The sequence below is a fragment of the Leptinotarsa decemlineata genome, unplaced genomic scaffold (genome assembly GCF_025532065.1).
Source record: "Leptinotarsa decemlineata unplaced genomic scaffold, Ldec_3_MD MMD2_tig00026336_RagTag_RagTag, whole genome shotgun sequence".
Taxonomy (NCBI): Eukaryota; Metazoa; Arthropoda; class Insecta; order Coleoptera; family Chrysomelidae; genus Leptinotarsa; species Leptinotarsa decemlineata.
The window spans coordinates 6388379-6408807 of NW_027412692.1; the positions used below are offsets into that span (position 1 = coordinate 6388379).

The window sequence follows — 20429 nt, forward strand, 5'->3', positions numbered from 1 at the left end:
TCTCTTTAATCGATGTTACCAATCGGTTCAATTATTTAATTTGGTATCATGTCGGATGATTGAATTGAACTGCTCAAGGTTTTGGCACTGTTCAGAAAATTTATTAAGTATAACACTGTGATCATAACTACTAGCTAGAAATCACATTATTTGAATGTGGTTGACAATGACAATGTTAGAAAATGGTAATAGAAAAAAACTAATGAATTATTGAAAATACCACGAACAGAATGATCGGATGAGATTGTTGAAGGAGATAATATCAAAAACGGAAGGAAAACGTGTAGATTTATATATGAAATCAATATTATGCAGTATGAAGTGTGAATTTTGATTTGTCTCAAAAAAATATTAATTTATTCATTAATTTCTATTTTTCTTCTCCAAATTAGTCCCCTAATTTGTTATGCACTTGTGCTAGCGTTTTTTCTTGGAAGGTATGTCTTTGAGCTCTTTCATCGATTCGGTTTTCATCTCCTCAATCGTCGCAAAACGCCATCCTCCCATGAGTATCTTCAATCTTGGGACAGAAAAAAGTCTCAGGGGGATAAATCTGGTGGCATGATAACAGTGTTGTTTTGGGACAAAAAATCACGAAGAAACAATGACGAGTGAGCAGGAGCATCATCGTGATGCAAAATCCATGAATTGTTTTCCACAAAACCAGACGTTTTCTTTGTTTTGCTTGTCGCAAGCGGCACTAAACTTAAAAAATGAGCTGTGAGAAAAAAAAAGGTAATTGAATGTACGTAGTGTCAGGTATCTCCTGTCAGATGTAATGACAGATGTCAAATATGTAATGTCAGATGTCAGAGTGGGCATAGTTAATAAATGATTACAATCGAACCTAGTAGTTAATGATATCTTTGGTCGGTCGGTAGCCAGTCGGTTCGACGTGGGTGCTTTGTTCACTCAGTCAATCGGCCGATGTGTGAGTTGATGGTTCAAGCCGCAGGCTGAACGCTCGATTTTCCCTTGCTATCGCCCAAGCCATGTTAAGAATCACACGTTAAAAGGTAAGACCTCGTTAGTCCTTAGCTCGCACAAGTTTCGACTTTTGAGGGTTGTCGTTCGTAGGGTTGCGATAGTTGGTTAACGTAAAAAAATATATTTTAAACATTTTTTCAAAAATATTTAAAAAGTTATCATCGACTTTAATTGGCGCAGTCAGGTACTCCAGAAAATTAATTATATTTAGCAAATTCATAAATCTAGGTGGGTGATAGTCGAGGAGTTGCACCTATGATATATATAGGCAATGTAGCGAAAAAATGGCGGCTTTGGAAAGCTCGTTTCGAAAATTACTTGATTTCTGGAGATGTCTCCAAGAATCCCGAAGAAACGCAATGTGTCCAATTACTTCACTACATAGGAGAAGAGGGACTCAAAATATTTTCTTCATTTAAAATAGCAGATAGTGATGAAAACAAACTGTCGGTTCTTTCACAGAATTTTGAATCTCAAGGAAAAGAAAACATTGCGTATCAGCGCTGCAAATACTTCAGCTATAAACAGGAACCAGGTCAGTCAACAAAAAATTTCATCACCAATCTCAAACAACAAATAGATAAATGTAAATTAGAAACGTTACAGGACAGTTTAATTGTGACAATGTTATTGTCACAATGTTGCAGAGAAAGAGGACAATGTTACATTGGACCGAACAGAGGAACTGTGCAAAATCGGTGAGTCGGCAAAGTCAAGCACCGAAGTCATGGGTACAACAGAACAGGTGAAGACAGTCCAAATTTAGAAGGCATTAATAAATAAAAGTGCTGTCAAAATTCTTTTTCGCTCCGTATCTTCGAAACAAAGCGCGTTATCAAAAATCAAGAAAGGACAAAATATCCTTAGAAAAGTCCAACAGATAGTCCCTTGAATTTTTGCCGCATATTTAATAAATAACCTCTATAGTTTGTAACCAAATGAGCTGAAGAATATATCTGTTCATAAGTTATTCAGAACGAAAATAAAAAAGCGGCTGGACTAAGAATTTTAGGATCCAGTGACACCTACGGCCTGATGACTTCGACAATTGCGGAACTAGCCAAACGCCACACCCATGCTCAGTCCCTAAAGAGTCCGAAAGTTCTACAAGCAACGGTCATCCAAAGATTATATCAAATACAGCGACGGGTTTGTTTAAACATCACAGGAGCCATGAGAACAACACCAACCGCGGCAATGGAATTAATCACGGGTCTGACCCCTCTGGATCTGTACGTTAAGGAGGTTGCATTAATGGTCATGGTACGATTGCGCACGGCTGGTGTAAACCTCGAAGTAGGAATGGGTCAATTGAGGCTGGGCCTATGGAGGGAAGCGCTCACTGCGCAACCTCTGCTGCAGGCAACAAGTGATGCAATTGAACCCAAGTTTGTGTTTAATAAACCCTACAGAATACAAATTAAGCAGAACACAGAGTGTACTCCAGATCACTAAGCCTAAGGATTAAGTGGAGAATGGGAAGAAATACCAGCGTGGTCGAAACAGAACTGGCTGGTATCTCAATCGCCACAAAAGAAATAACCAAGAAAGGAAATTCTGGCAAAAACATAACAATCTGCACTGATAGCAGACAAGCACTATTAGCCTTGAACAGACAGCGTGTTACCTCAGGGCTAGTACTAGAGTGCCACCAAGATTTAGCCAAAGCCTCGGTAGATAATAACATTATCCTGAGGTGGGTTAAAGGGCACGACTGGTGTAAAGGTAATCGCATTGCCGACTCTTTAGCCAAGGAAGCGGCTGGACTAAGGATTTTAGGACCCAGTGGCACCCACGGCCTGATGACTTCGACAATTGCGGAACTAGTCAAATGTTACACCCATGCTCAATCCTTAAAGAGATGGGATGAAATCAAAGGATGTAGTCTTGCCAGGATTATCTTGGGCGACCCTGGGAAGCTGGCGCCGAAGAAATATCTGGCGATGACCAGGAAAAATCTACGCCTTACAGTAGGATTTCTGACTGGCCACTGTCAACTAAGGAAACACCTCCATAATATGGGGCTAGTAGACACACCTCTATGCAGGATGTGTGAGCAGGAAGATGAGACTGTCAGGCATGTCCTGTGCGAGTGCCCGGAGTTATCGTCAATAAGAGAGTGTGTTTTCGGCGAGTCTTGGCCTACACCTGCTGATATAAAGATGTCTCCCAGCGACCTGTCCACCTTCCTGGAAAGGACAGGATGGACAATGACCTAGGAGGACAACTCCTCGGGAGGATGTACAATGGGTCACATGTGGCCTAAGTGCGTGAGCTTACACTCACCCTCCCTACTCTACAGATACAGAATGAATAACTGTGTATTTAAAAAGAATTTTTGTATGTACGTATATGTTGTTTACTGTGGATAAACCTTATTTTTTTTTACCGAAGTATGCGCTGGTCAGACCCTATTCCCCAAAGCCCCGATACATTCGGGAGGGCGCGAGCGCGCCAGCATTATCAACCAACGACCACTCCCCACACCGTGGCGTAAGTGATCATTGGGTCCGAGAATCATGTGCCCCGAGTAAGCGCAGTGAGCTAAGAATGACAGCCTTTTGCATCTGTCCGGCTAAGATTTGTGAAGATTCGTGAGTAGAGAGGGCATCATTCCACCAAGGACTCCAATAATCAGAACAACCATCTTGATACTGTCAGCGGAGTTCGCAGAGAAAATCTCGATATTTCATTCGTTTTTCCTCCTCTGTTCTGACGATATCCGTCTCGCCAAGAGCTGAAAACTCCACGACAAATATCGTTTTGCTCTGGTGGTCGAGAAGGTCTACACAAGGCTTATTAGCTTGTATGAGCCTGAGGGTGGGAAACGAATAGTTCCAATAAATTCGGCACTACTCGTTCTCCACAACGAATTCAATATCCCCCGGAGCGTAGGACAACACCGGTGTTTCGTCAATACCGTAAGAGTGCCGTAGATGGTAATATAGCACTCTTAGGGCCGCGTTATGTCGATTGATTATTATTATGCTATATATGCTATTATATGCTATTATAGCGAATGGAAATACGGCTGAGATCATGAATTATTGTAGTGAAGAAATATAGGTTCCATAAATATATAAGATGCATTTTCCCTATTGAAATTTGATGAGAAGAAATTATATTTTTTATTCTCAAATTTTCCGAATATTCTTATGAAAATAATTTTCTCGTACATTATGAGATGTATCCACCAGAGAGTTGATGACAAACTTCATCGAAATTTTGACCAAGCAGACTGCCAAACCGACTAACGAATAATTCAATAATTCGAACCTACGTTCATTAAAAAACAATACGAAACGATCCTCAATGAAACAATAGCTGTTTCCTTCGACCCACTTGATCTTCAGATCATGCCCAACACCAAAGACGAATTCACTGTCCGAAATATCAGAAACATGACATTAGAGCTGTTTCAAAAATCCCGCAGAAAAGTGGACAGACCTACACGTGTCATAAACTGAACGGTGAGACTTTCTTTCAGTAAGACCTATTGTGTAGGCAATGCAAAAATAGTAAACCTGTCCAGAGTCATCATAAATGGTCAGGACATTCAACAAGTTTGCCTTTGATTAGTGACGTAGCCGTTGGAGGGGCAAAGTCGCGTAGCAGGATTGCAGGACGAAGTGTTGTGTATAGCAGTGTACGAAAAACGCCTGTGAGGTAGGTTTGTGAGTGAACGTGCATCGAAATTGGAATACCGATTTCAACGACAGCTCGTAAGTATCTATAGGGTGATGCAGTTATTGTTAAAATGTTGAAATTCAAATTTATTTCTGAATAATTAGAAGAAACAAATCCATGATATAGTATGGTAATTATAGAATTTGGGAACGATTGAATTTTAGATTTTCGCTGTTATTGAGTATTACAAAATCTATAAAGTCATGTGTGGAGCGAGATTAAAAAAATAATGTTAAATCTGACGTCATTCCCAATTGATTCATGGAAATGATTTTCAAATACCACCAAAATTATTCACGTGGTATCTATAGTAGGTAATTACTTTCTCAGTTTTTCATTGTCGGCTATTTGTGTGATGTGTTTCAGCATTTAGTATGCGCCAAGCTCTTTCGAAACCATATTTACATCATCTCCATAAATGCTTACTTCATTTGCTTCGAACTGAACTCATATTCAAGTGGCAGGATGTCCCGGTATCAAACCGGTTTACTGGTCGTGGAGCCAGTGCTGTATAATCCTAAGTTTATTGATTCAATTTGCGTTTATTATGTCAGTCAAATCTCAATTCGTCACAAAATTCCAATTTGATCATTGTTATTATAATAATGGTTATCTAACGTCTGTCAAAATACCAAACAATACTCAGAAGAGTGTCTGAATCAAAAAAAGATGATATAGTCTGATACCAAACGTATGGTGAGATTATTCTCCATGCTTTTTGTTTTCATCATGAATTGAAGGCAATGAAAGAAAAAATTAAATATTTATATCAATCAAAAGTGAAAGATCCTGTGCTTTTTGGTCTTTAGTCAAAACTGTCACAAATGAATGCCTTGACATTACTCTGTAGGACTTTGACAATGACAAATAACCTCAAAAAACTGACAGCACATAAATACAAAACAATTTATTGTTATTTTTACAACCTTAGTTCCAATTTTTCAGGTTAATGCAACAAATGGAGTGTAGAATTCTAACACCACAACTGTTGTGGTGTAGTACTGAAATGAAATCATTTCAGCAAAACTAATCACCAAAAGACTAGGCACTTGAAACTATTAGTTTTCCATTGAGAGCAATTATTCTTCAGCACAATAGAAATAACTCTATCAAATCTATCAGCTTTATTGATGTGATATCTCACTGGGTGTAAGAGATTATTTATTTTTGTAAAAAAACGTCTAGCTCTCTACTTCTCCATTATCATACAGAAAGTGGAAACCTAAGAAAAAAATTATTAAGTACATCAATATTGATGTGTGAATGTTCCCACTTTCCGTATAATGGTGGAGACGTAGAAAGTTAAGAAGTTTTTCCGAAAACGAATTTCTCTTGAAAAATATTTCCTTTTCTATCAGATTACTTCTTTCGTATATTTCAGTAGAAACTTATCCAAAAACTATCTGTTCGTAGAATGTTCCTGGTTTGTTTGATATCCGTACTTGCTGTTTAGTGAATATTGATAACTGTTAAAACTCATGTTAAATAACAATTCTTATTACTTTTGTTTTAACCGGCAACCCTGCGAGGTGCCTGCTGTGAAATTAATGATTTTTTGGGTAGTCGATAAGATGGTCGATTATACAGTCCACGATATATTCAAACATTAAAAACAATAAAATTATTTTTTTTATTCACTCAAATGAAGATATACAACGTGGCTTACGCTGTGGGTTATCACCACATTGATTACATAAACAGAGCGCGTTAGTCTATAAGTGACACACATATTTCAAATTTCAACTTGTACAACTTCTTAGACTCATATCATGTCATATCATAAGTCTGTTTCTGATTCTTCTTCTCAACTATTCGAATTTAAGCTAATCACTACTGAAACTATAGTATTGTATACCATTCATCGTTTTCCTCAACTTCCTCTTGAAAAATATCATCAAAATCTACTCATGAGCATTGAGTGTATCCACCTTATCCCAAAACTAAACCGTTATTTCAACACCTTGACAAGTATTTCGATCACCAAGTGACCATTTTCAAGAGAAATATCTTCAAGAACATTTGATCTTCATCTTGAAGATGATCACTTGGCGATCGAAACACGTATCGAGGTGTTAGAATAACGGTTTAGTGTTGGGAAAAACCTCCAGTAAAATTCATTACTACACCGAAGGTTCCAAACAGTGCATCACAAGTAGTAGGTATCTTATCTACAATGAACACTAAAACATAATTTGTCTGTTGAATGAATACGTTCCAATGCATTTAACTGGTATTGTCAATAATTCACCTCCCTCCCTAAACTTCAAACTGCTTTCTGTATAACAATTTCCCTGTGTTAGTCAATCATTTTTCTCGTCTTGCAGGGACCCAGGTTAAATGCTGAAATATATAGATCTTAACGAGTCAGCAAATACAACTTTTTACCGTGCTAGTAGTAGTTCTTTAATTCGACACATTTTGGTCGTGAGTACAATATTCAGAGAGTACATCAACACTCTGAGATGAATAGCTTAGCATCATACAATTAGAAGCCAAAGAAATAACTTCACCTCTGTAACAACACAAGGATAAGCCCTTCTTCAAGAACATTGAAGACTTTCGCTTATCTAAACCTCTGAACTTCGCTGAGGGGTTCATCATTCATGGCCTGCCAGGATCATTCAGAAATGTCGATACTGCTTGGCTCCTGGTAACATATAGATTCTTGCGCCATGACTGAAATATTCCTGAGTAGATATACCTATACATATTACATGAGCAATTATTGCAATGGAAATGAATGTCCAGTAAACTTTAGATCAGTAAATTACGGCAAGGCTGTAGTGAACGGAATTTTCACAATGCCAAACTCCTTCACATAATACCTTACTCAAAACTACCGTGCATAATGTAGACAATTTTTGTCAACATTATTTGAGGGATGAGCAGCGAAGCCATAGAAGATCTACCCTTACATAATTCTATAAACGTACTCTTCGTAGAATATCTATACGAAATATGTGCCCAACCTCCACGTGTTCATCATTTCCATATTCCAGTTACTTGAGTACTTACTAAATTACAACATGATGTAATTCATGACATGTACTCAGATAACGGTTGAAAGCACTCGAGTAGGAAGATAACAAGGTCTCTTTATTGTAAATATTTTGTTGCCGGGATAGCCTACTTACCTTGGTATTATAATCTGATAAATTTCCTGCTGGTCAATCTACAGTCAATACCAAATCAAAGCCAGTTTATTTAATTATGCTGTATTGTATACTTATGAAGCTTTGAATAAACATTAAGGTGATATAGTTTTACTGTTTTCGAATGAATGAATTTTCTAGAATGGAAGCCATTCGATCACTGTTATTTTTAGATTGGGATTTCACGAAATAAACTATTGAACGAAAGTCATTTTTATCGACTTTCTTTGGGTATTGTCACCATCCACCATCTGATAAAATCTGGAGGTGAAAACATAATAATAATAATAATCATTTATTTCCTTAAGACAGTTACAAACCATATGGAAAAAGTCACTTGTTTACATTTAAAATACAATAATACTAATACTATCACTAAAAAATTGATTTCACCGCAAATTGCAACGACAAAGATTCATCCAGTTTATAAAAACACTGTTCTGCCAAAAATGATTTTAAATTATATTTGAATGATTGTTTTGTCATGCAGTTTCTCACATTTGAAGGAAGAGCATTGTATATTTTAGGAGCCATATGACTGGGAGATTGGTGAGTTTTTTTGAATATTCTGAATGGAATTGAAAAATCATTCTTTTGTGTTGTATTGAAACTATGATTTTGTTTGTTCCTCACATAAATTTCATCATTATTGTCGAAAACTAGCATACTCAACTCTGATATGACTACACATGGTAATGTTGATATTTTCAGTCTCTTGAATATATCTTTACATGAATCAGTCTGTGAATCCTCGTCATTGATCGTAAAATTCGTTTTTGTGCCACGAAGATATCTTTTGCTAGGGTATATAAACCCCAAAATATCACACCGTATCGTAGCCTACTTTCAACTTGTGCATAGTAGAGCTGTATCAATTGATCAATATTGAGTACATGCCGCAAATTTCTAAATTGAAAGGCAATCGAATTCAATTTTGAGATTAGGTAATAGGAGTGAGCCTTCCAAGTGAGATTTTCATCTATTCGTAATCCTAAGAAAATTGTTAGATCCGAACTAGTTGAGATCGATGGACTCGATTCGTTTGATTGGAATGACAACTCATTACATTCTTTTTGGATATGGTGAAATCTCAGTGCTTGCGTTTAAGAAGTCAACACTTCATTGCATTTATCACGCAAGGAAGGATCCATTTTTTCAGCGTACATTGTGAAGGATGCAGGTACAGAAAGTTTATCCAAATCATTATTATAGAAAAGGAACAGAATTGGCCCCAATATGGACCCCTGAGGGACACCAATGTCTGTTTCAGTTTGCTGTAAGAAATGAGTGTTGATGGCTACATATTGTGTACGTTTGAGTATAAATGATTTTATCCAATTTAGAGGACAGTTTCTGATACCATACTTATACAGCTTTTCCAGTAGTATGTCGTGATTGATACAGTCAAATGCCCTGCTGAGGTCACAAAAGATTCCAACAGGGCATTCTTCTGCCTCAATATATTCTATTATATTTTTTTGTTCAAATATCCATGTTGGTTTCTCGAAATTATATCAAATTCATGACAAAATGACATTAATCTATCTAAAAAACAATACTCGAATACTTTGGAAAAAGTTGAAGGTACTGTGACTGGTCTGTAATTTTCAAGGCTCTGACGACAGTTCTTTTTATATTCAGGTATTATTTTACCACATTTCAGCAATTCTGGAAAACCGTCGGAAGACAATGAGAGATTTACCATAAAAGTAAGTGGTACAATAAGAGAGTTGACAAAAACAATAAAATTACCGTTTTTGGATCCAGACTGGGGGATCTTGTTTCTGCTTAAATATTATACAAAATGGTCCAATGAATTGAGAACAACCTTTTGTTTACACAAAATATAGTATCGGTAACATTATTGAAGACTCTTTTTCTGAATGTGCAGAATCCGCATATACTATAAACAGATGCAAACCGTACGAGCTTATCTTGAACAACTACTCTCTCCTAAGGATATTAAATTATAAAGATATCACTTTTTTTTTTTTCACACAAGGTTTAGAAACTCATATCAATTTTGAAGACGTGATAGATACTCATTCATGATCATATTATACTGTAGGTGAGTGGCATATGAACAGAGGTCATCTGTCGAGCTTCACTTGAAATAAGTCCATATATTTGAAAATATGTGTCTTTAAAAGTTTCTTTATAATTTTCGATGAAGCAATTGGACTCTGGTCGTTTGAAAAATGCTTTCGGTTCTTAGGTACGTACTGAACTTGTGAGGAATTTCAAGTAAAAGAAAAAATGTTGGAATGTAGGCTTTTACGGCTGGTTGGTTTCCAGGTTCTGCCGTAGTCTTCTCTGGTTACAATCTCCAAACGTTTCAACTGCAACCACTGAAGATGACTGCCGCAGTTGCAGTTGAAACGTTTGGAAATTGTAACCAAAGAAGATAACGGCAAAATCCAAAACCCAACCCAAACACAATTCAGCCAGTATATTCATTAGTAGGTATATATTTTGAAATGATCGAAAGCTTTTTTGTTGTTACCATTAGTTTTGTCAGATTTTCAAAAAGTAATTTATGTAAAATTGAATGGGGTATATTTTAGATAAAGAATATTTTTGGGAAATGAAGAATATTTTGAAACTGAATGCTTTCTTCCTTTCTTTGGAAAATTCCCACATTTATTGTATGAAGATGGAGAAGTGGGAAGACAAAACCTTTCTTTCTCAATGAGTTTAGGTGTTGTGAGCAACAAGGAAACTTGATTCTTCTTTCGCTCTTGATGCTGCCCTAGAAAAAGCACTAGCGGTAACGACAAACAGTTTATATTTTCAATTTTCTTGTTGTTGAGCTCCTTTTTCCAGTTTTCTTACGAAGATGTCTTCAATGTAATCGATGAAAAACTCAAATAGCCCAGTATAAAAGCCCAGTCAGAGAGATTTTATTTTGTTAGAAAAGTTTGTTAGAAAAGTGAGCTTACAGTGAGTTTTTAATTTTATTCAGTACCTCAACATGCTATCCTGGGAGGGTTGCCTTTTATATTTCGGGATTAGAGAACAAAAACAAATATTAATCATCGAAAATCACTTTATTGTTTTTCAAAATATTCCACATGTAGATCTATACACTTTTGCATGCGTTGTTTGCAGTTGCTTGCAGTTGTTTGAGCCGATGTGTGAGAGCTCTCATTGTCGTGGTGAAGAGTGATTCATCTTCGGCGGTTGGTTTTTCTGATGTTTTGGAAGACAACTAGCAAACAAATGGTTGTGTACCACTCAGAATTGACTGTTCTGCGTCGTTCTAGTGATACGGTTGCGACGTGTCCAGTTTTTCCGAAAATACAGGCGACCATTTGCTTGGAAGTGCTTCGTGCGCGAACAACTTTTGTTGGATTTGGCTCATCTTGAAACACCCATACAGTCGACTGCTGTTTACTTTCGGGCTCATACGCGTATATCCACGATTCATCACCTGTCACGATGTCATAGACGTTTTTTTCGAAGCACCGCGATCGTATTTTTTGAGCATTTCCTTCGACCAATCGACACGAGTCTTTTTTTGAGCGATTAACAAATTGTTTGGAATCCAACGCGAACATTTTTTTTGATAGTCAAATGTTGCAATATTGAATGTATGCTGGTCCCACTAATGCCTAAGGTTGTCTCAATCTCACGATAGGTCACATGACGATCTTGCAATATCAGTTCGCGCACAGCATCAATGGTTTTCGAAATAACAACTGATTTTGGACGACGTTCACGAAATTCGTCTTGGAGTGATCTACGATCACGATTGAATTCAGCATACCATCGATGAACACTGGTCCTTGATTGAGCTTCATCGCCAAAAATTGAATTAAGTTCATCCATGCACTGTTGCTGAGTTAATCCACGTCGAAAGTTGTAAAAAATAATCTCACTCAAATGTTCACGATTTAATTCCATTTTTGGACCGAGATGATAAGTTACAAAGCAACACAAATAGCGCGCATATGGCAAAATGTTCTGAGTACGTATAAGCTCAAAAATGTCCAACTTTACGATAGAGTTGTCAGTTGCCATATTGCAAAACTAGGGTTGCCAAATCCCGAAACATAAAAGGCAACCTATCATAACACGAGCACTGAGGAAAGTGCTGCAGTTCTGTTGCGTATATTTTGTTATTTCTGTGACCAGTGAAGTATTACTACGAACAATTTAAACAACTTTTCGTATTTCAATAATTTTATAGAATATTAAATCTTTTGGAATTTGTTCTATATCTCAATGGCCTCAATTGAGAAGAAGGTACGACGAAATATTATTTCTTTTCATTTCTTACTATTCTCATAAAAATTCGAAAACCTTTATTCCTGTCCATTTTTTTCATAACGTGAAAAAATACAACTACCCCATTATGTTGAAATTCAAAACCTAATTCCATAACAAAATATGAGAATACTTGTCACCTAGAAATATATCGATTACTTTTCAATATAGAAGACAAAAGGGAAATTGACTTGACCCATTTTTTCTCATTCGAAAAGAGATCGATGTTTAATCTTGATCCTAGGTAATAATAGAACTGAAATGTATCTGTGCCAGGTACCCATCTTGTTGCTTCATTGGCAAATCTGGCGAAAACCTGAAATATCCAATAGTTCACGTTTTGTAGGAGGACTCTTGTATATTGATTGACATTGCCGGGAATATCCAGGATTAATCGATACTACTGTAGAGTTTAAACAGTAACCTGCTCGATGGAATGGAAAACAAGGAAGATAAAAATGAGGATGGCATTTACTTCTCCATATTTACACAAAAAATTGTGAGGAATTCCTGAAGAAAGAAAGAAAAGCATTGCGTTCAAAATAAATTCTTCATTAAGATGTGTGGATTTTGCATAGAAGTTACTTTCACATACAAACTGGAAGGAACAAGTATCACGAAACAACTTTTATATAAACATTTACTGTATTCAGATTGCACCCCAAACATTTGCTATAGAATTGAATAAGACAGCATTCATGGGAACCCTACATAATAAAGTATATTGAAGAGTTACGATATGAAATTTCTCTTACATGAAACACTGTGATTCTCAATTGCGGACTTCGAAGTTTCGGAATAGGGCACTTGTCTTATTGCCACATCAGCACCAATCTGGATGATATCACATGCAGCATTCATGTCACAGATGAGAAAAATTTAGTCATGTCAAGATGACTGTACGAAACGCAACTTCTATGCATTATCTACCCATGTATGTGAATAGTTTCTGTATCTATGTATCTGTAGAGTAGGAAGAGTGAGTGTAGACCCACAGTACTTAGGCCACATGTGACTCATTGTACATCCTCCCTCCTAGGTCATCGTCCATCCTGTCCTTTCCAGGAAGGTGGACAGGACAGGATGACAGGAGACAGGACAGCGACAATCCTGTCGTTGCGCGGCTTTTTCAACCTTCTTGGGTTTCCCTCCGTGAAGGTGTACAAGTGAGGGAGCTTTCCTGCAGGGGCAGCCTGTTCCTTGCCTTTATTCAAGACGGGCTCTTGGCGCCTGCCGTAGGAAGTGCCATTACTGTGGAGATGGAGTGGGGGAGGAGGAGGGTGCACTTACAGTTGCTGCCACTCCTGTCTCCTTTGCTCTCTTTCTCCTTTTGGAGAACATGGATGGTCATTTCTGTTAATTCCCAGCCACCACCTTAGATTAAGGTGAGCACTTCTGTCCTGCCTTGGGATTGGTTGTTGTTTTTGTTGTTTCTGTTTTTGTGTTTCATTCATGTGTGTTCCCACGAGTAGCAAGGGAAGAATTGGTCACCTCTGGCAGAGCCCCGCAATACCAGAGGTAGGCTGATTAGAATGAGGTTTCGCCCAGTTCCCCAAGTGGATCGTTCGTAACCCTGTGGCCATTCGTTACACCTTAGCTTGGGTAGAATGGTCCAAGGTGGCATGTTTTGCAAAGGCTTTTGAGGAGTTTTAGTTCCCCTCACCCTACTTATTCCAGTCACTGACCAGGAGTCCGGCGACCCCGTCCCTAAGGACACATTGGCTTCGCGGACAGGGCCTCTAGTCCCCTGGCCGTTCCCCTATCCGTCACCTGAGGACGCGCCCGATAGGTAGCCCAACCCACGGTATGTGAATAGTTTATTTTGCACTCAATTGTTTTTTCCTTCCTCTGGAAGTTTCCCACAATTTTCAGTATGAAGATAGGGAATTGAATGCCAAAAAGTTTTTTTTTCAAGAACTTATCTTTCTTAACAAATAATTCAAAATTTGTTATTATTTCCTATTACAGAATCAGCCCTATATGAATTTCAGTCGAGAATTGCTGATACTCTCGACAAGAAAAAATGTGTCATGGGTCTTTTTATAGATTTCTCACGTGCTTTTGATTGTGTGGACCATGAATTGTTACTATCTAAGCTTTATAAATCAGGTGTGAGAGGGGTACCACATGATATCTAATAAGTAGGAGGCAAAAAGTGAGAATTGCTCAATGCATGGGCGATGATTATGATATTATGCAGGGAGTTACCCAGGGTTCAAATTCAGGCCCATTTTCTTCTTGTTATTTGCTACTAATCTAATTTCATTCATAAGTGAAAAACATTCGGCATTCGTTACAAGTTATGCTGACGATACAAATATTTTTCATCATCACTGATGAGTGACAAATAGTTTTGTTATTGAAGACAACATGGATGCACTACAAAAAACTGCTGGGGATACACAACAAATCTAAAACTAACATCATAGTGTTGAGCAGACGTGGTCTGCTAGGAATCGTTCTAAATAAAATAAAATTAATATGAAATCAACATATTGATACATTATGTAATAAACTCAAGAAAAGCTGCTATTCTATTCTTTTAGATTCATGTCAAATCACTGCAGCTCTAGTATATACTCTTAATATTGTATTATGCTAACGTCCATTCACACCTTCGATATGGAATTCTCAATTGGGGTACAAGTTCATTTGTCGAAAGGATATATCTCCTCCAGAAACATGCTGTTAGAATAATAGCTGAGCTAGGGTACCGAGATTCATGTGAAGATGCTTTTAAACAGCTAAAAATTCTTACGATTGCTAGCACTTATGTATTAGAGGCTAGTGCATACGTTTACAAAAATGAATACAATTGTCAGTTCTCTCCCCCAAAACAAAACCACAATACTCGTTCTAAGGATCTGATATTACAAAATGCTCATAGAACTTATTTGTATGAAAAAAAGCGTAGAGTATAGTGGTTGTAAATTATACAATATGCTTCCAATAACTATTAAAAATTCTCCAAATGTTAATGTATTCAAAAGTCAGCTGAAAAAAATGCTACTTCAAAGGACTTCAGCTTTGGTGTTTCCTCTTAAGTGTTTTGCTTTGAATTACCGACTACTCCAGGAATTGTGTGTTGTTTATGTATTGACTTTTTTATAGCCTACAACTATTTACATTTATACTTATTTTACCAATGTTTATTAATACTTCTGGACTGTCTGTGTTATTGTGAATGACCTTTAAAATACGATTATATGTAGTTATTTACATTTATATGTTTTTCATATTTACTTTTGGACTTGGCATTTTCTTTGTTATTGTGCAATGATTTTTTTTCTTTCAACTGTACTTCTCAATCAAAGAATTGAATATTATTATTATTATTATTATTTATCTTCTGATATCTACTAACATTCTGAATTCGTGTCCCTCGAAGATGAGTGACAAATTGCTTTTATATTAATTAAACTTGATGACCTAACCTTTTATGTTCACCTTGACCACCCATAATATGTTCAAAACTCGAATCTCTGCGTTTGGCATATGAAAACCTTATAGATATGTGCATTGTTAGCTATTTTTAGAAATGATGGAATGAAGTACCGATATGCTTGATATCGAAAATTAGTGCTGTACTTGTTTCAGATAATGAATTAGTTGTAATCGATTACATACATGTCTGAAATGTATAATTCATGGTCAGGAAGGATTATTATGTTCATAACCAAAGTTTTGTATTAACCAATGTGAAATGAATACCCCCGTTAGAGAAAATTTTACTGCAATAAGTGACGAAAAATTGAAAATACCATCCTTGCAGCATGCATAATAATAGCGTATTCACTAATAGTTGATCAGATCTCTAGAAAGAGCCAGGTTGGCCTTTTTTTTGTTGTAATTCATATAAAATTATGACTACAGACACTGAAAAAGATACAACCTGCCTTTCATTAATACAAATATTCCAGACAATAATCTAAACTAGATAATAAAAAACGTGAATGTGTTTTTATGCAAATAATCAAATGATTATTTGATTATTATTCAGAGTGAACTAATTGTTTATAAAATAGAGTATTTGTACCGTGAAGCACTGTTTCATAACATCACGATTTACCTGGTGGCCTTGACACTCTCCACATACGTGAAATCTAATCCAAAATCCGCACTGATATTGTTGATATAATGTAGTTGAATGTGAAGAAGGTAGCCTTATAGGCGAAATATTCGTGAATTATTTTTATCATCAATATCTCACTTTAAGCAGATTGAGCAGACTGATACTGTTGTATTCGAGAAATAATATGGGCATAACTCATATTTAAGAAGTTGTAGCAAATTTGACTGTTTTACGGTACTACTGAACAAACTAAAGAATCGACTATACAGTGTGTGAAAGCCAAATGGAATAAATTCATTATTTCGGTTACGGTACATATTTTAAGAAAATCCAGAAACCCGTCAAATTTGACATACTTCAACGAAAAGCCACCCCTACCTTAAACCTCCGTCGAATGACAGATACAACCTCCCATTTCCTAAATGGGAAGCATAGGTTTGTGATATATCGTTTGAAAGGCATCTTCATTCTCTATTTCAAAATGTTATTGCTTTCTAATTTATTGCAACAATTGAGTCATTCAAATCTGAAGATTCAGTTTTGTACACATTGCTCTTTACATATCTCCATAAAAAGAAATATAATGATGACAGATCAGGTGATCGCGCTGGCCATTCAATCGATCCTCGCCTCCCCATCCACCAATTGGGAAATGTTGTATTGAGGTATTGTCGGACATTAACTTGGTAATGTGGTGGTGCTCCATCCTGCTACTACCATATCGTATTCACTGGAACTTGGGGGTTTCCTGGATCAGGATATAAATTTGCTAAACTTGCAAGAAGTGCCAAATAAATATCGCCATTCAAGTTGCCTTCACTGAAAAAGGGTCCAATGATATGGTTTCCTACAATCCCTGCCCAAACATTAACCTTTTGAGGGTATTGCGTGTGTTCTTCTCTCATCCAGTGAGGATTTTCCGTTGACCAGTAGCGACAATTTTGCCGAAAACATAACGTCTTATTTTATAACTATTGTTATCCAACATGTCCATCATTTGCACACAAAAATGAGTTCTTCTGTATAAATCGTCTTTCATGAGCTACTGAGTAGGTATCATTTTATAGGGATACATTTTATTTTCTTTCAATATGTTTACTATCGATGTATAACTAACATTGAATGTAGTGAATGCCTGTTTACCCGATGTATGTGGGTTTTCCTCAAACTCAAGCATCACATCTAATTTGAGTTCATCACACATTGCATTGGCAACTGCTTTTTTCATCTGTCCCATATGACCAAGTTCTCGAAACTGCTTTTCTATTTTGCTCATTGTTCCTTGAGATATGGGCGGTAAATTAGGAAATTTCTCATGACAGCTACTTCCTGTTGTGCACGGGTTTCATCTCCGTAACCAATCAGTTGTAGAACTGTTTTATTTTCTGCATTTCCCTTAATCTAACCATTTGTCAGGCTTGAAGTTAACGAACTTTAAACTTGAATTGAAATACTGACAACTAATGTAATATATGAAACAAGTTCACAAGGCGTTTTGAACTAACGTTGCCGCAGAAATTATTTACAGTTTTTCAAAGGATCCAACGACCATCTAAAAGGAACATTGCTATGGTTTTTGCTTACTTTCTCATTATCAGTACCTCAACATGAAATAAGTTTTGAGTATATTGTAATAAGTTTTGAGTGTATTTTATCGAATTTCGGTAACCACATGACTTCAAATTATTCTATCTTAATTTTTGCAATAAACTTGAAGGCTATAACATTTTTGAATAGAGAATGAAGATACCTTTCAAACGATATATCACAAGTTTATACTTCCCATTTAAAAAATGGGGGGTTGCACCTGTCATTCGCCGGGGATTGAAGGTAGGGGTAGCATTTTTCCTTGAAGTATGTCAAGTTATAATTTTAATTTGACGTGTTTCGGGATTTTGTTAAAATATGTACCGTAACCGAAATAATGAATTTATTCCATTTGGCTTTTACACACTGAATAATCTTTTATAGGATATCGACTTGGACTTCCTTTAAATTGACATTTTCAATGCAGGACGTTTTTGTGGCAACTATTTGATAGACAATGTGCATTTGATATTTATACTTTTTTTAGATATTCCGTGCTCTGATCCTTTATTGTACCACAGCTGATTTATGGAACATTTTTGACATTGATTTTACCAATTTCCGAACTCTCTGTAATGTCAAAAAGAATTGAATTTCTAAATTACTCTATTCCTTTTTTTGTGTTGAAGCAAACTGAAAAATTTCAGTGTCATGGACTTTTAGAAAAACTTTCATTACTCCTATACATATAAATGCAATTGAATTATATTGCAGTACAGCAACATTGTGGATACCACAAAAATATTCAGAAGCTTATTTTTTTAGTTATAACGTTTGGAAATACAATAAGAATTCTGTATATATTTTTCAAACCACTTGGATTGGAAAACTCAAAGATGAAAATACTTCCAAACTCACCAATGAGTGAAATTTTTTTGTAACCCTTTGGTTTGAATTCCTGTGATGTCTGCGTCCATCTCTTATGGTTTTTCCGATGTATGAAAAGATATGAAACAATACGTGAAAGCCACGCAATCTTGTTCGGCGTCTTTCACATTTTTTTTGCGATGTCTTTTATTCCTTGAACAAGACGATTACAAACTAGAAAACGAAGTTAGAATGGCCATGAATTCATCATATGGCTGAAAATCGATAAAATCCGTCTTCATATATTCACTAAAAACTACCATTTACCCAAGAGCATGACTCAAGACAAGATTTATTTGTTATGTTAGATCTTTCACCTTCCTTAAATAGAATTCGTAAACCAGTTTCTTCATATTTGTCTAACTAGGAATGATGTCATACGACAATCAAATAATTCCAAGAGATACCGAGTGTTTCATTAATCATTCATAATAATATTTTTTAACAATAACAATGGAGAAATATATATTTCACTATTTTTTGTGGAGAAAATAATTGTTTCCCTGTGAATCTACCATTTTTTGTGGAGGAAATAAGAGTTTCTCTGTGGATCTTGCTGGAAATTCTCATTTTCCACAATATACTTTTTTCGGATATTTTCCACTTCCATAACTTATTTCTGAATAACTCAATTCCTGTTTTGAATGAAGTGAGTTTCATTTAACATTAATATTTTCATTTTGAAGGCAAAATTTATAATTACAAGTGTTGTTGGCAATTTGGATGAATATTTTTAATAGAATTTCATTAAAAAGTTCTAATGTTTATGATAAATTGATGCAAACTCTACCTTCCCACGTGTATGTAATAACCACAAAAATGGAGCAATGCATTCAACCAGGATTTATTGAATAATTTTGGGAAATTATGAGATTCATCTATCTTGATTGAAACAAATGAATGTAGCAAGGTTATCATGGATATTTGCAGAATGAAATAATGTTCAAATTTAGAATATTAGTAGCTGTGAATCTGAATTATCAAATGAAATATTTCAAACGATTGATTTTCAAGAAATGTATTCATTATATTCCGGACCACGAAATAACGAATCAATTCGAGTTGTTATTTGAAGAATTATAGAGGTTACTACAAAAGTTAATGGGGGCAAAATTTTTATCTGTTCACTAGCGACCCGTCCCTGTTCCGCATGGGTGCAACGCTGATACTGAATATACTACAGAATGTCTTTATATATACAAGATTCACAGCTTTTTTTAAAGGTTACTCATGAAAGAGCGACATATAACTGACCCGGTACCGCCGCAACCGCTATGTCCATGCGCTTCAAATCTGTAATATCTAGTTACATTCTGTAAGGAGCCATAATGATCACATAATGGACATATGATATGGAGGATATATTAAAGATGAATTTACAAGCGCGCCTTTTCCCGTCATCAAGCGTCTCACTAGAAATATTTAAAAATAGTTTTTTATTGCACATCTATAACATAAAACGAACCTACATACACATTTCAACATTTCATTTCAAAAAAATAGCGGTAGGAAGAAACATTGATGAAAAGGTAATAATTTACCAATTTCCAGAAAATTTACCATTCTTCCTTTCCAAAGTGTTAAAACAACGATAAAAATAAAATAAATACAACAATAAAAATTAATTGGCGCTCCGGGGCGACTTCATTGATTCCAGTGGCGCATTTGCTTTTTCAGCTGCAGGAAAACCCGGAAAAACCTGCAGCACCACATCATCTGAAGATCTTGATCTAACAATGTCCTCTCTCTCATAAAACAAAATGTAGGGTGTCTCCAGGTAATTGTCATATATAAATGCGCCCCTTTTACCC

The 20429-nt window shown here is 36.1% G+C and overlaps 1 protein-coding gene across 12 annotated transcripts in view; it reads left to right on the plus strand.

Annotated features, from left to right (window-relative positions):
* The first annotated feature begins 4548 nt into the window (after nucleotides 1-4548).
* Nucleotides 4549-20429, plus strand: part of LOC111517987 (ciliary microtubule associated protein 1A) — a 28698-nt gene continuing 12817 nt past the window's right edge. For 11 of the 12 annotated variants that reach the window (XM_074183254.1, XM_023174298.2, XM_074183260.1 and 8 more), the window contains exon 1: nucleotides 4549-4709. The gene's annotated coding sequence lies outside the window, so the exon portion shown is untranslated. Of the gene's footprint in view, nucleotides 4710-9516; nucleotides 9536-20429 lie in introns of those variants that run through there. The other variant, XM_074183255.1, reaches the window with a different exon arrangement.